We start from the raw sequence: 12,101 nt of genomic DNA, 5'->3' as shown, positions 1-12,101 counted from the left end.
CAATGGAGCAAAGAGACCAGAATAAACACTGTGCATTCCACAGTGATTTTGGTCACCTGACCAATGATTGTAACAGCTTGAGAAGACAGGTGGAAGCGTTAATAGCTAAGGGCAAGTTAACTGAATACTTGATTACCCTAGGGCAACAAAGGCAGCAAGATTGAGCCCAGGCAATTCTAAAAGCCGCAGTAGAAAGCCATCTTGTCCGGGTAATTAACACAATTCATGGCCATCCAGAAGAAGACGAGCAATCGGGAATTCCTATAGGATCCAGCTTAAACAAGCCCATAAGCTTCGACTACAAACCCAATCCAGCACAAGTTTCTTTTCATAAAGGGGATCTCAGAAGGGTACAACACCCGCACGAAGACCCATTAGTAGTTAGTCTACTAGTGGCCAACTGTCTGGTCAAACGATTACTGATTAACCCCAGCAGTAGCGCTAATATCATAACAAAGTGGACATTCGATCAATTAAAACTGGCTGCAGACCAAATTCGTCCCACTAAAAGTCTTTTGGTAGGATTCGATGGAAGAAGAGTGGAGTCCACAGGTGTGATCACGCTATCATCACTGCTGCTAAAAGATCTCTGAAAGGGAACTTCGTAATTGTGGATATTTACCCAACCTACAATTTGCTAATGGGTCGAGGATGGATCCACCGTATGGAAGGAGTCCCATCCACCTGCACCAAGTCATGAGATGCATAAGCTCAAATGGTCAAGAAGTCATCGATATCTGGGGGGACCAGGTAACAGTAAAGGAGTGCTACCACACGATGGTTTATCTTTTCGAAAAGGGCAAGAAATTGTTGAAATAGCAATTATCGAGCTCTTCCCCTCCAAAAGAGACGGAGGAACCAGAAGAAGAATATCTTACTATAGAACCCCTAAAAGCCATGCAGATAGTCGCAGGGGACGAGTGCAAGCTGACCTACATAGGGACTCTCCAGTCAGTTCAGGAGAAGGAGAAGCTGGTAGAAATCCTAAAGAAGAACGCAGACATCTTCGTTTGAAATCACTGGAACATGCCTGGATTTAACCCACGGATAGCCTGTCACAGCCTGAACGTGGACCCCAGCCACCATCCGGTGAAACAAAAGTAAAGAAGGTTTGCCCCCGAAAAGAATAAAATCATTGTCGAAGAAGTCAATCGACTTTTAGAAGCAGGGTTCATCAAAGAAGTCCAGTATCCTCAATGGTTGTCAAACGTGGTGGTTGTCCAGAAAAAGAATGGTAAATGGCGAGTATGCATTGACTTCACCAACCTGAACAAAGCGTGCCCAAAAGATAGCTTCCCACTCCCCAAGATCAATCAGATGAAAGACACTACGACCGGATATGAAAAACTGAATTTCTTTGATGCTTACTCGGGCTACAACCAAATCCCGATGAACCGGACGAAGAAAAGACTTCTTTCATCACCGAACGGGGGACCTATTACTATAAGGTAATGTCATTTGGGTTAAAAAATGCAGGAGCAACTTATCAAAGGCTGATCAAAAAAATGTTCGAAGAACAGATCAGCCGAATGGTCGAAGCTTACATAGACGATATGGTTGTGAAAAGCAAATTTAAGAAAGATCATTGGCAACACCTGCAGGATGTGTTTGATACTCTCAAGAAACATAGAATGATGTTAAACCCAGCAAAATGTTCATTCGGAGTGTCCTCGGGACAGTTCCTCGGTCACCTGGTGAGCAAAAGGGGAATAGAGGAAATCCCACTCAGTTGGCAAAATTGCTACAGAGTCAAGAGCCCCGAACCGTGAGGGAAGTTCAAATCCTCATTGGGAGAGCAGCAGCTCTTAGACGTTTTATATCCAGACTATCAGACAAGTGCAAACCGTTCTTCGACGCAATCAGAGCTAGAAAAGGAGATATCTAGGGGGCAGAACAGAGAGAAGCTTTCGTAAAACTCAAGAAATACATGACAAGTCCCCCAATTCTATCTGCTCCAGAACCTGAAGAGCCATTGTACCTCTACTTAGCAGTATCTCAGTCAGCAACCGGCTCAGCCTTAGTAAGAAAAGTGGGAAAGAAGCAACACCCAGTCTTTTATTCCAGCAAGGCCATGACCGACGCAGAAAGCCGGTACTCAATGGCAGAAAAAATCATCCTTGCTCTAATTCAGGCCAAAAGGAAACTCCGACACTATTTTGAGACTCATCGGATAGTAGTTCCCATGATACAACCTATCAAAGCAATTCTCAGCAAACCAGACATCTCAGGTCGGATCACCAAATGGGCAATTGAATTAAGCTCCTTTGACATCCGGTACGAATCGCGCACTGCCAAAAAGGGGCAAGTGGTTGCGGATTTTCTCTTGGACATTGACCCAAGGGAAGAACAACAAACCATGGAAGAGCCTTATTGGGAATTATATGTCGATGGTTCTTCGAGTTAAAAATGGAGCCGAAGCAGGAGTAGAGATAATAACCCCCGAGGGGACCAGAATCTAACAATCAGTCTGACTAGAGTTCTCAATCATAAACAATAAAGATGAATATGAGGCACTGTTCACAGGGCTTAGATTGGCCAAGGAACTCCAAGTAAAGCACCTCAAAGCCTATAGCGATTCACAGCTCATCACAAGGCAGGTGACGGGAGAGTACACCACCAGAGAGGGCAAAATGAATGCATATCGAGAAGAAGTTGAAAAAATGACAAAGTACTTTAATACAATCAAATTTCAGTAGATTTCTAGGGAAGAAAACCCGATAGCTGATCGTTTGGCGAATGCAGCATCCATAGCGGATGAGTCACTCACCAGAGTCGTCCCCATTAATGTCCTAGAAACACTGAGCATCATAAGAGGAGCGCAGGTGTTGGTCATCCCATGGGAACCAAGTTGGATAGATCCAATATTGGCTTACCTTGAGAGAGGAGAACTCCATAATTCTAAGGCAGCAGCCCGACATCTAAGGATGAAAGCTGCCAAATATTCTGTGGTAGGAGGACAGCTCTTCAGACGATCGCATTCCGAACCTTACCTCAAGTGTCTGACCCCAATAGAGTCCCGAGAAGTTCTAAAATAGATACATGAAGGGGAGTGTGGGAATCATTCTGGGGGCAGGTCATTGGCTTATAAAGCTCTCACTCAAGGTTATTTCTGGCCTACATAGTAAGGGAAGCAGAAGAATACTCTTGCAGATGCGATAAATGTCAAAGGCATTCCCCCCTTATCCATTTACCCTCGGAAGAAATACACACCATGAGCAACGCATGGCCGTTCGTACAATGGGGAATGGATGTGGTAGGACCCCTACCAATGGCGGTATCGCAAAAAAGGTAAGCCTTGTTAGCCACTGATTATTTCACTAAATGGGTAGAAGTAGAGGCATATGCAAGTGTGACTAATGTCCAAGTGAAAAAATTCATTTGGAACAACCTGATATGCAGATTCGGAATCCCAAAATCCATCATCATGGACAACGGGCCAAATTTGGATAATCAATACACTTAACGTTTCTTCGACAAGTACGGTATCAACCAGAAAGTATCAGCTGCATACCACCCCCAAGGCAATGGGCAAGCGGAGATAACCGTCAGGACGATCTTTGCCTGCATTAAAAAGAAGCTTGAAGATAAAAAAGGGAAGTGGTTAGAAGAACTTCCAAATGTCCTATAGGCATACAGAACCACCCCAAGACATCCCACTGGTGAAACCCCTTTCTCTCTAGCTTATGGCACCGAGGCCGTAATCCCTACCGAAGTGGTAGCACCCACCATCTGAAGCTTAGCTTGGAACCAAGAGTTAAATAATCAGCTTCTGGAACACAATCTGGATCTATTGGAAGAAAAAAGGGAAGCCGCAGCCATCCGGCTAGCAGCCTACCAGCAAAAGATAGCAAATAGTTATAACAAAAGGGTCAGAAGGAGAAGCTTCAATCCGGGAAATCTGGTGCTCCTGAAATCAGAAAAGTACATCAGCAAATTGGAACCTAACTGGGAAAGGACATACTGAATATCAGATGTGATTGGAAAAGGAGCCTACAGAGTTCGACACTTGGATGGCATTGAAATGACCAAGCTGAGGAATGTAATGAACCTGAAAATGTACTTTTAATAAAGTAAATCGTACAGTGTTTTTCAGTACTCTACTTTTTGAATAAATAACACGAGATATAAACAGTGGAGTGGACCCCCTGATGGTAGGCGACCCATAACGGGACCAACCATCAGGGGTCTCCACTTCATACTTTTTATCTTTTATCTTACCACAAATAAGGTCTTATCACCTACGAAGAAAAGATGTCCCACATCATTCAAAAAGTGGAATCTAACCCCTTTTTTTATAAGGATCCACACTTACCTCCTATCAGTGTGTGGGACCCATTGACAATGGGACCTCACTTACGACACTAAAGTGCCCCATTGTCAGAGGTCTCCATACACTCCCCACATATTTTCCCCTTTTTGAGAAAGTGCGGTCCCACATCGACAAAAAAGGAAAAGAATCCTTTATTATTATAATACAACCTGTTGGGTATACAATCAGCGGGTGAGGGCCTTAAATTACGAGGCCCATGGATAGTCTCAGCTCATTATCAAAGGGGGTCCGTAATGTAGGGTTTTCCTCACTTTCTTTTGGGATAGGTCACTTCTTTTCAAATCCCTATCTCACTTTAAACAGAAAATGGGTTTTCTATCAGACAGAAATCGTTTAAATTCTAAACGTCAGCAAGGAAACGCCTATACAAAGAAGGCCCAATAAAAAGGGGTCAACTTGCGACGACACACTCAAGACGGACTTATGAATAGGCGAAAGCCCCAAGAGCCTAACACCCAAACGGGCTTGACCGAATAAACCACTCAAGTCCAAAAAAAAAACGAACGGCCCCAAGAGCCGATCGCAAAATAAGTGAAGGCCCCAAGAGCCTAATGCCTGAACGGGCTTTATTGGATAAACCGCTCAAGTCCAAAAAAGCTGAACGGCCCTAAGAGCTGATCGTAAAATAGGCGAAGGCCCCAAGAGCCTAACGCCCGAACGGGCATGACCGGATAAGCCACTCAAGTCCAAAAAAGCCGAATGGCCCCAAGAGCCGATCGCAAAATAGGCGAAGGCCCCAAAAGCCTAACGCCCAAACGGGGTTGATCGGATAAGCCACTCAAGTCCAAAAAAGCCGAATAGCCCCAAGAGCTGATCGCAAAATAGGCGAAGGCCCTAAGAGCCTAACGCCCAAACATGCTTAACCGGATAAACCGCTCAAGTCTAAAAAAGCCGAACGGCCCCAAGAGCTGATCGTAAAATAGGCGAAGGCCCCAAGAGCCTAACGCCCGAACGGGCTTGATCAGATAAACCGCTCAGGTCCAAAAAAACAGAACGGCCCCAAGAGCCAATCGCAAAATAGGGGAAAGCGCCAAGAGCCTAATGCCCAAACAGGCTTGACCGGATAAGTCGCTCAAGACCAAAAAAGCCGAACGGCCACAAGAACCGATCATGAAATAGGCGAAGAGACAATCACGAAGTAGGCGAAGAGCCAATCGCAAAATAGGAGAAGAGCCAGTTGCTAAATAGGTGAAGGCCCCAAATGCCTAACGCCCGAACACTAATTGCAAAGTAGACACATACATCGAATCATAAGCAATAATGTAAACAAAAGCAATCCTAAAGATTGTCAAAAGAAAACCTTAATGTTCTTACAAGTAGGTGAAGGTTTTTACAAAAGAGGCAGGGCATATCCAAAAAAAAAAAAAAAGGGGGAGGAGAAGCTACGCAGGATCACCATCAGGCACAGCTCCACCCTCTGCATTGAACTTCTATGTAAACACATCAACCAACTCTACTCTGGCTGGAGCAGAATAAGAGGTATCGAGCGACAAGGCAGGTAATCCCTGAGAACCTGAAAGGTAATGGAGAGGAGGCGGAACCTCACCAGACACCTCACCCCTCAATAGTGCAGCAAACTCTGTCTCTCTATGGCCAGCCAAAGGTTCGATATACTCGCCTGCAACTAAGAGCCCCTGTTCGGCATCATGCTCGTCAGCATCACCATAATCTCTCTCCTCAGAAGGAAGCTGCCCCTGAGCAAAACCAGGCCTGAAGCCTTTAGCATAGCGGAGATTCACAATCTGGGAAAAAAGGTTAAACATCTCCAAACCCCCATCCTTGCAGGTTTGAATAAGAGAGTTTGCCTTCCCAAGCTGTAGGTTAAGCTCAGCTGTTTTGTCCTCAAGCTCTTTTGCCGAAATACTCAATTGACTTAAGCTGCTGAGCTTTTTCCCTCTTCTCCTTGGCGAGAGAAGCCTCCAAAGCACTTACCCTCTTCTGAAGGGCAACGGACTAGTTCGCATGAAGGTGTCAGCTGAGAGCTTATTCATAAGAACAAACATTAAGAAAAGGGCTCTGCGCTAAAACAACATGAAATTAATAAAAATAAATAAATAAAGAACAGAGGGATGAGAAAGGGTTACCTCTATTATGGATTTAGAAGCAAGGGACAACAGATCATTAATGCTCATCTGTTGTTGTAAAATTTCATCTTTAGGAGGCCACATCCCTCTAGCTAAACCAATCAACACCTCCGGGTCTTCGGCTCTAGAGTCACCAATGGTGATAGGGGACCAATCAGACTTCATCATTTTGGGGAACCATGTCTCTGTAGACCCCGCGAAATCACCCTCAACGACATCAGCAACGCTGGGAATTAAAGCACTTTTTCCTCCGAAGGCCCCAGCCATTAACTTGGGATGCTTCAAAGAAGAATCATCCTTCGCTGATGGACGCTTAGTCCCTGGCTGGGCCCCTTTTTGCTTTTGAGAGGGAGAAAGCCTGCTCGCCTAGACAAGAAGGTTTTTCCTTTCTTGTAACAACTTAACGGCCGCCTTCCTCTCCTTTTTTGTCGTATAGGGTTTTGGAGGAGGAAGTTCCATCACTGATTGAGATAGGGTAAGAGGGGCAGGCGATAAAATAGCCTTAGAGTCGGAGGCATCAAGATCAATGGGCTCTTTAGGATTTAAAACAATTACAGGAGGATCTCTTGAGATCACCTCAAGAAGAAAAGAGGAGAGAACGATCTTGGCAGAAGGAACGTCGCTCCAAACTCTTTCCTATAAGTAGGCAAGATGACTATCTGCAAATTTTGAAGAGAAAAAATTAGTTTTGTGACCTAAGAAGTCATATATACAACAAAAATGATTTACGACACAAACAAAGCAAAAAGACTAGCCTGAATCATCAAATGCGGGAACAAATGGGGCATGAAAGCTCGATCGAACGAATAAATCCCTAACGGAAGAAGACTGCCACGCCCCTCCGACATTAACAATTTTATACTTCCACTATTTGTCAGAGGTATTAAGATGAAAGAAAAAAGTTCTACTCGGTCTAGAGTGAAGGTGGAACCTACCCTCACCTCCTTTCAACCTATCAAGCAAGTAGCAAAACAGAAGGTCGGCAAGATTCAAGGTTAAACCTCGAACCCTATTTAGAGCAAGAAGACAGGAGAGAATACAGAAGAAATTAGGGTTAACCTGAAGAGAAGCCAAATTCAGCACCGATAAAACCCGAAGATAAAAAGGATTTAAGGGGAATCGAAAGGTGGGAAAATGCAAAGCTGAGAAAAACATTTTGCCCTCCTCCAAACCCTCACCTATACTAAAGTTCAAATCATGGTCGTACTCCTCAAGGGTAATGTCAGAAGGAACACGATTCTTCTTTCTCAACTGAGAAATCGAAAACGACTTCCTTTCTACAACATCTGCAGGGAGGACTATGGGACCCTCGGCATAATTGCTCAGACTCGCCGCCACAGTTCCCGACTCAGAATCAAATATGTGAACACTATGAGTTCATTCACTACTTTCTTGACTCATAATATAAGAAAGATGGAACAAAAAGAAGACTATCCTCGGCGGATGGAATAAGATGTTGAAGCAGCTAGTAATCGGATTCTCGCCAAAACTCAAGAACAAAATCACAAATACAGATGTCCAAATCATGAAAACGCAGTATAAAAGCTGAAAGGGGCGAATAACGGAAGGGCAAACACGAAGTCCCAAAATCGATAGCACGAACGGTAATGATCAGCAGTAACAGCCATGAAAACTTCTCCACTTCCCAAAAACGATTACAATTCCTTTTATGAATCAAATTCATAAAAGGGAATCGGGGGCAAAGTGTGGAGGGAAAAAAAATCACGCCAATCGCAAAATAACACGTGGCGACAAAAGGCAGCCCACAACAAAGTTAAAAAAGTCGAAAGCCCATAATCAAACATAAGCCCAGCGAAGGAAGGCTGGCTTAAAACAAAGGCAGAATGAACAGGCCCAATTTTGACAAGGCCCAAACTCCATAACGCCCGCAATAATGTTGAATGCACGATCTGTAGGCATAAATTACCCACATTTGGGAATAAAAGCTAAGAAACAGCTCCATGTAAATTCCGAAGCAAAAAGCACTTATAAATAGAGCCTGAACAAAGGTGAAGCTCATGAAACTCTGAATATTACTACTATCTCAAAGATTTGCTTGCTCCCTTCTTGATTTTTTCTCTGTGCTCTCCGTAGTCGATCTCTTTAGGTGTTCGGGTGTAAAAAATTACACCCACAGCCCTAGTTTTTAATTCTTCAAGTTGAGGAAATTCATTCACCAGACTTTCCCATTCTTTCCTGTGAGGCTCAGATTCAGTAAGAATGGCACTAGTAGTCTAATCCAGTTCAAACTCATCACGCTCCATCTGTTCCAATTCCTTGTGAATTTTGTTTAGCTCCTCAATCAATGTGTTTTTCTTGGCTGCAAGTTCCTCAGCCCTTGCCTTGATCTCTGGGTAGGGTGCTAAAGCAAAATGAAAACTTTCAAAGGCTTTGTCCTTAAGTTTAGCCTTTTTCTCATATTTTGTGAGAGAGGAAGAACTGGAACTTACATGAGAAACGAGGAATTGAAGTTGATGTTGAAATTTAGTTAAGGCAGCTTTAATGTAATCAGGAAATCCAGGGTGTTTCTTCAGGATGGCTATAGTTCTGGCCAAGTCTTGATGGAAAGTTACAATTTTTTCCACATCAAAAGCAAGATAAGATAACAATTTCCTTTAGCTGCCGTGATAGGGTCCTCTGAAGGATCTGGAAGCATGAGCACATCGGCACTCGAGGTTGAAGTGCTTAAAGATTGAGTGGCCTTAATCACCTTATATAGATCGGCCAGCGCTGGAATAGCTTCTCTATGCATCCTGAAAGATGTTGATGTGGACAAAGAAGGGGTGGCCTGAAGGAAAGAAAAGCTTTGTTTGTTAGACATAAAGTAAGAAAGGAGGTAAAATTTAAAAGCATAAAGACTTGCCTTTAGGATGGAAAGAGGAGAGCCTGTAGAAGTTCCACCAGTACTAGCAGGAATAAAGGTTCCAATAGTGCAAATTGGAATAGGCAGACTTTTTCCACTTTGGACGGCCAGACTTTCTATAATAGAGGCTTGAAGGTCTAAGTCCTCTCCTTTGGTAACTTGTGCATCTGCCTGAATGTTGGTAGAGCCCTATGGATCAAGTATAAAGGGGTATTATGAATATTTCAAGAGATTAAAAGGGTAAAGGAGGTAGCAAATGAGACTTACCAAAACAATCTCCTTGGTTGGTTTTAACTTTTTTATTTTTGGAAAGTCTCTTGGCTGTTTGAACTCCTCGGTTTTTTCCAAGTCAATTTTCCTTTTTACCTTTCCAACAACTTTTACAAAGGGACTACGCTTGGTGATTGTTTTGATAGAATGTTGAGTATGAGTTTGCCCTTTAGAAATACCATTGTGATTGGAAGAATCTTCATCAGAGGAAGAAAATTGGGGTTGAAACTCTTTCTTCACAATAGCCAGTCCCTACAAAAGGAAATATTAGGAAAATCCAAAAGTTGGAAAAGTTAAGTCTGGGCTTGTTGAAATACCTGAGAGATTTTTTCGTTTCTTTTTGCCTTATACAAGGAGTCTTCTTCTTCCTCAACTTCTACTTCTTCTTCTTCATCACTGGAAGAGATAAGTTTGTGACTCACATTACCACTCTCAACCACATCTTCAACTTTGGTGGGCAAAACAGTGTTTTTCTCTTCACTTTCTTCTTCATCGTTTTCCTCTGGAATTTTTTCTTCTCCATTTGAGGAATTTTAAGTCAAATCTTTAGTATGTGGAAGGGAACAAATTTTAATATGAAAGAATAATGGAAGGAAAAGTTTAATGAAAGTACATGTTACTTGGAAACAAGGGTTTGAAGGAGGTTAAAATAGTGTCACAAACGGCCTTATGATTCTTTGTCCGAGTGGAAGAAATTTATGCCGTCTATCATACGGTAAACTCATTAGAAGACTAAGGCTTACTAATATGGCCTTGAAAGTTGGAAGCCAACCTTTCCATTTCGTAAGCTTTATCAATCGCAGCAAATTTAGCAACATCTGTGATCCTCACTCTTTAATCGAAGTATCTGTTCTAAGATTTATATGGCGGTAAGGGAATGAGTTGGGTGAATCCCATTTGCCTAGCTAGTTGAGCCAGATTGTAGAATTCCATGCCACAAAAGCTGTTCCTTAGACTAGGATTGGCAGTATTGTAATCAAGATCTCGAGCAAGTAGAAAGCTTACCCAGATATTTTTCTATTCTCTAGAATGCTTTTTAGTGGAAACCCCTGGGGAAGGGACTAGCCATGATGGCATGCGACCAAGGAAAGTAGAAGGGTCGAAGAATTTGTTATCTCTAGTTTCACATTGGTTGTAAAAATACTCAAAGTTTTCCACAAAACTGAAAGAGGAAGGGGCTGCCGTAGCTAAGGGATAACATAGAAGGGTCTTTCCAGTCTGTATGGCAAAAAGGGAAGTTCTGTCTTGGAAATACACCTTAAGCCACATCTGGAACAACCAGAAAAGGCCTTGAAATCTTAAAAATTTGGAGGCAATGAGGTCATTCAGACCTCTGTACAGATGAGAATGTACGAGATGTGCCAATACCAAATCTCCATTCCTAGCTAAAGATATGGCAACTTGAGCAAAGTCCTTGATAACTTGGCCAGATGGAATGCACAGTAGGTAACTAAAAAGCCAATAGATTAGGAAAGCTATGTGTTCATCCTCTTCGACTGGCCCCATTCCATTATAGTGTTTGATAAAAGGAAGGTGTGATGAGATAAATTTCTTACTGCTAGTGTTTTTAGTAGGAAAAGGGAATTGGTCAACATAGAGAGTGGCACTAACCTCACCTCCATGAGGTTTGAGGCCGGTAATACAGCAAATATCCCTTAGAGTAGGGGACATCATTCCACATTTTCAAATGGAGGGCATTTGTGGTTGAGGACCAGAAAAAAAGGGCTGGAAAGAGAAGATTTGGGTCAAGTGTAATAGAGGCTTTGCTAATCTAGATAATGTCAAAGATTCCTTATTTTTTCCATTATGAGGAAATCTTTTCATCTTTGGAAAGACGGTTCACCTAGGAAGTCCAAGAGGGACGGTATGGTGGCCAATTCCTTATATTGAAGGAGGGCTTTACTTTCGTTCCTTTCTTTGAAATAAGAGGGAACTCTAAATTAAAGGGGAGAGGAGAGGTTTCGGAAGGGTAGAAATTTGCCAACTCGGAAGGGGCCACACCTACAAAGGCTAATCCAAGCCCAATTGAAGAATCTTCAAGCGGAACCAGAGGATTGAGATGTAGCCTAGCAAGATTCAGGGATTACAGAAATAATTGGACTTGATGAGTAGGGCTTTGAGTTTTGATTTTAGGTTGAATTGAAGGGGCTGGAAGAGAGGAACTAGCGGTTTGTTTGGGAGGTTTCTTAGTTTTGACAAAAGCCATGGTTCGTCACCTCTACAAGGTTAGAGTTTTGCTATTTTTTTTTTTTTAGGGTTTGGTTGGAAGAGAAGAAAGAGGGAAAAGATAAAGGTTTTGTGATGAGGGCCAAGATGAGATAGATATGCATTATATATATATATATATATATATATATATATATATATATATATATATATATATATATATATACACAAAGGCAATGAGAGAATTATACCTTTTAAGGTTTGGTAGTTGGGAGTTTTCAAATTTTAAAAGGGAAGTATTTAAGATTAGGAAGTTTGCTGGTTTTTAGCCTTAAATGGACAAGACTCATGTTGGGATATGGATTGTTCTTGTTGAAAAATGAGGATT

This window comes from Cornus florida, unplaced genomic scaffold (assembly GCF_030987335.1).
Source record: "Cornus florida cultivar Cherokee Brave unplaced genomic scaffold, ASM3098733v1 CherokeeBrave_3.0.0_Hap2_Chr07, whole genome shotgun sequence".
NCBI classification, from domain to species: domain Eukaryota; kingdom Viridiplantae; phylum Streptophyta; class Magnoliopsida; order Cornales; family Cornaceae; genus Cornus; species Cornus florida.
This window is presented reverse-complemented; position numbering follows the sequence as displayed.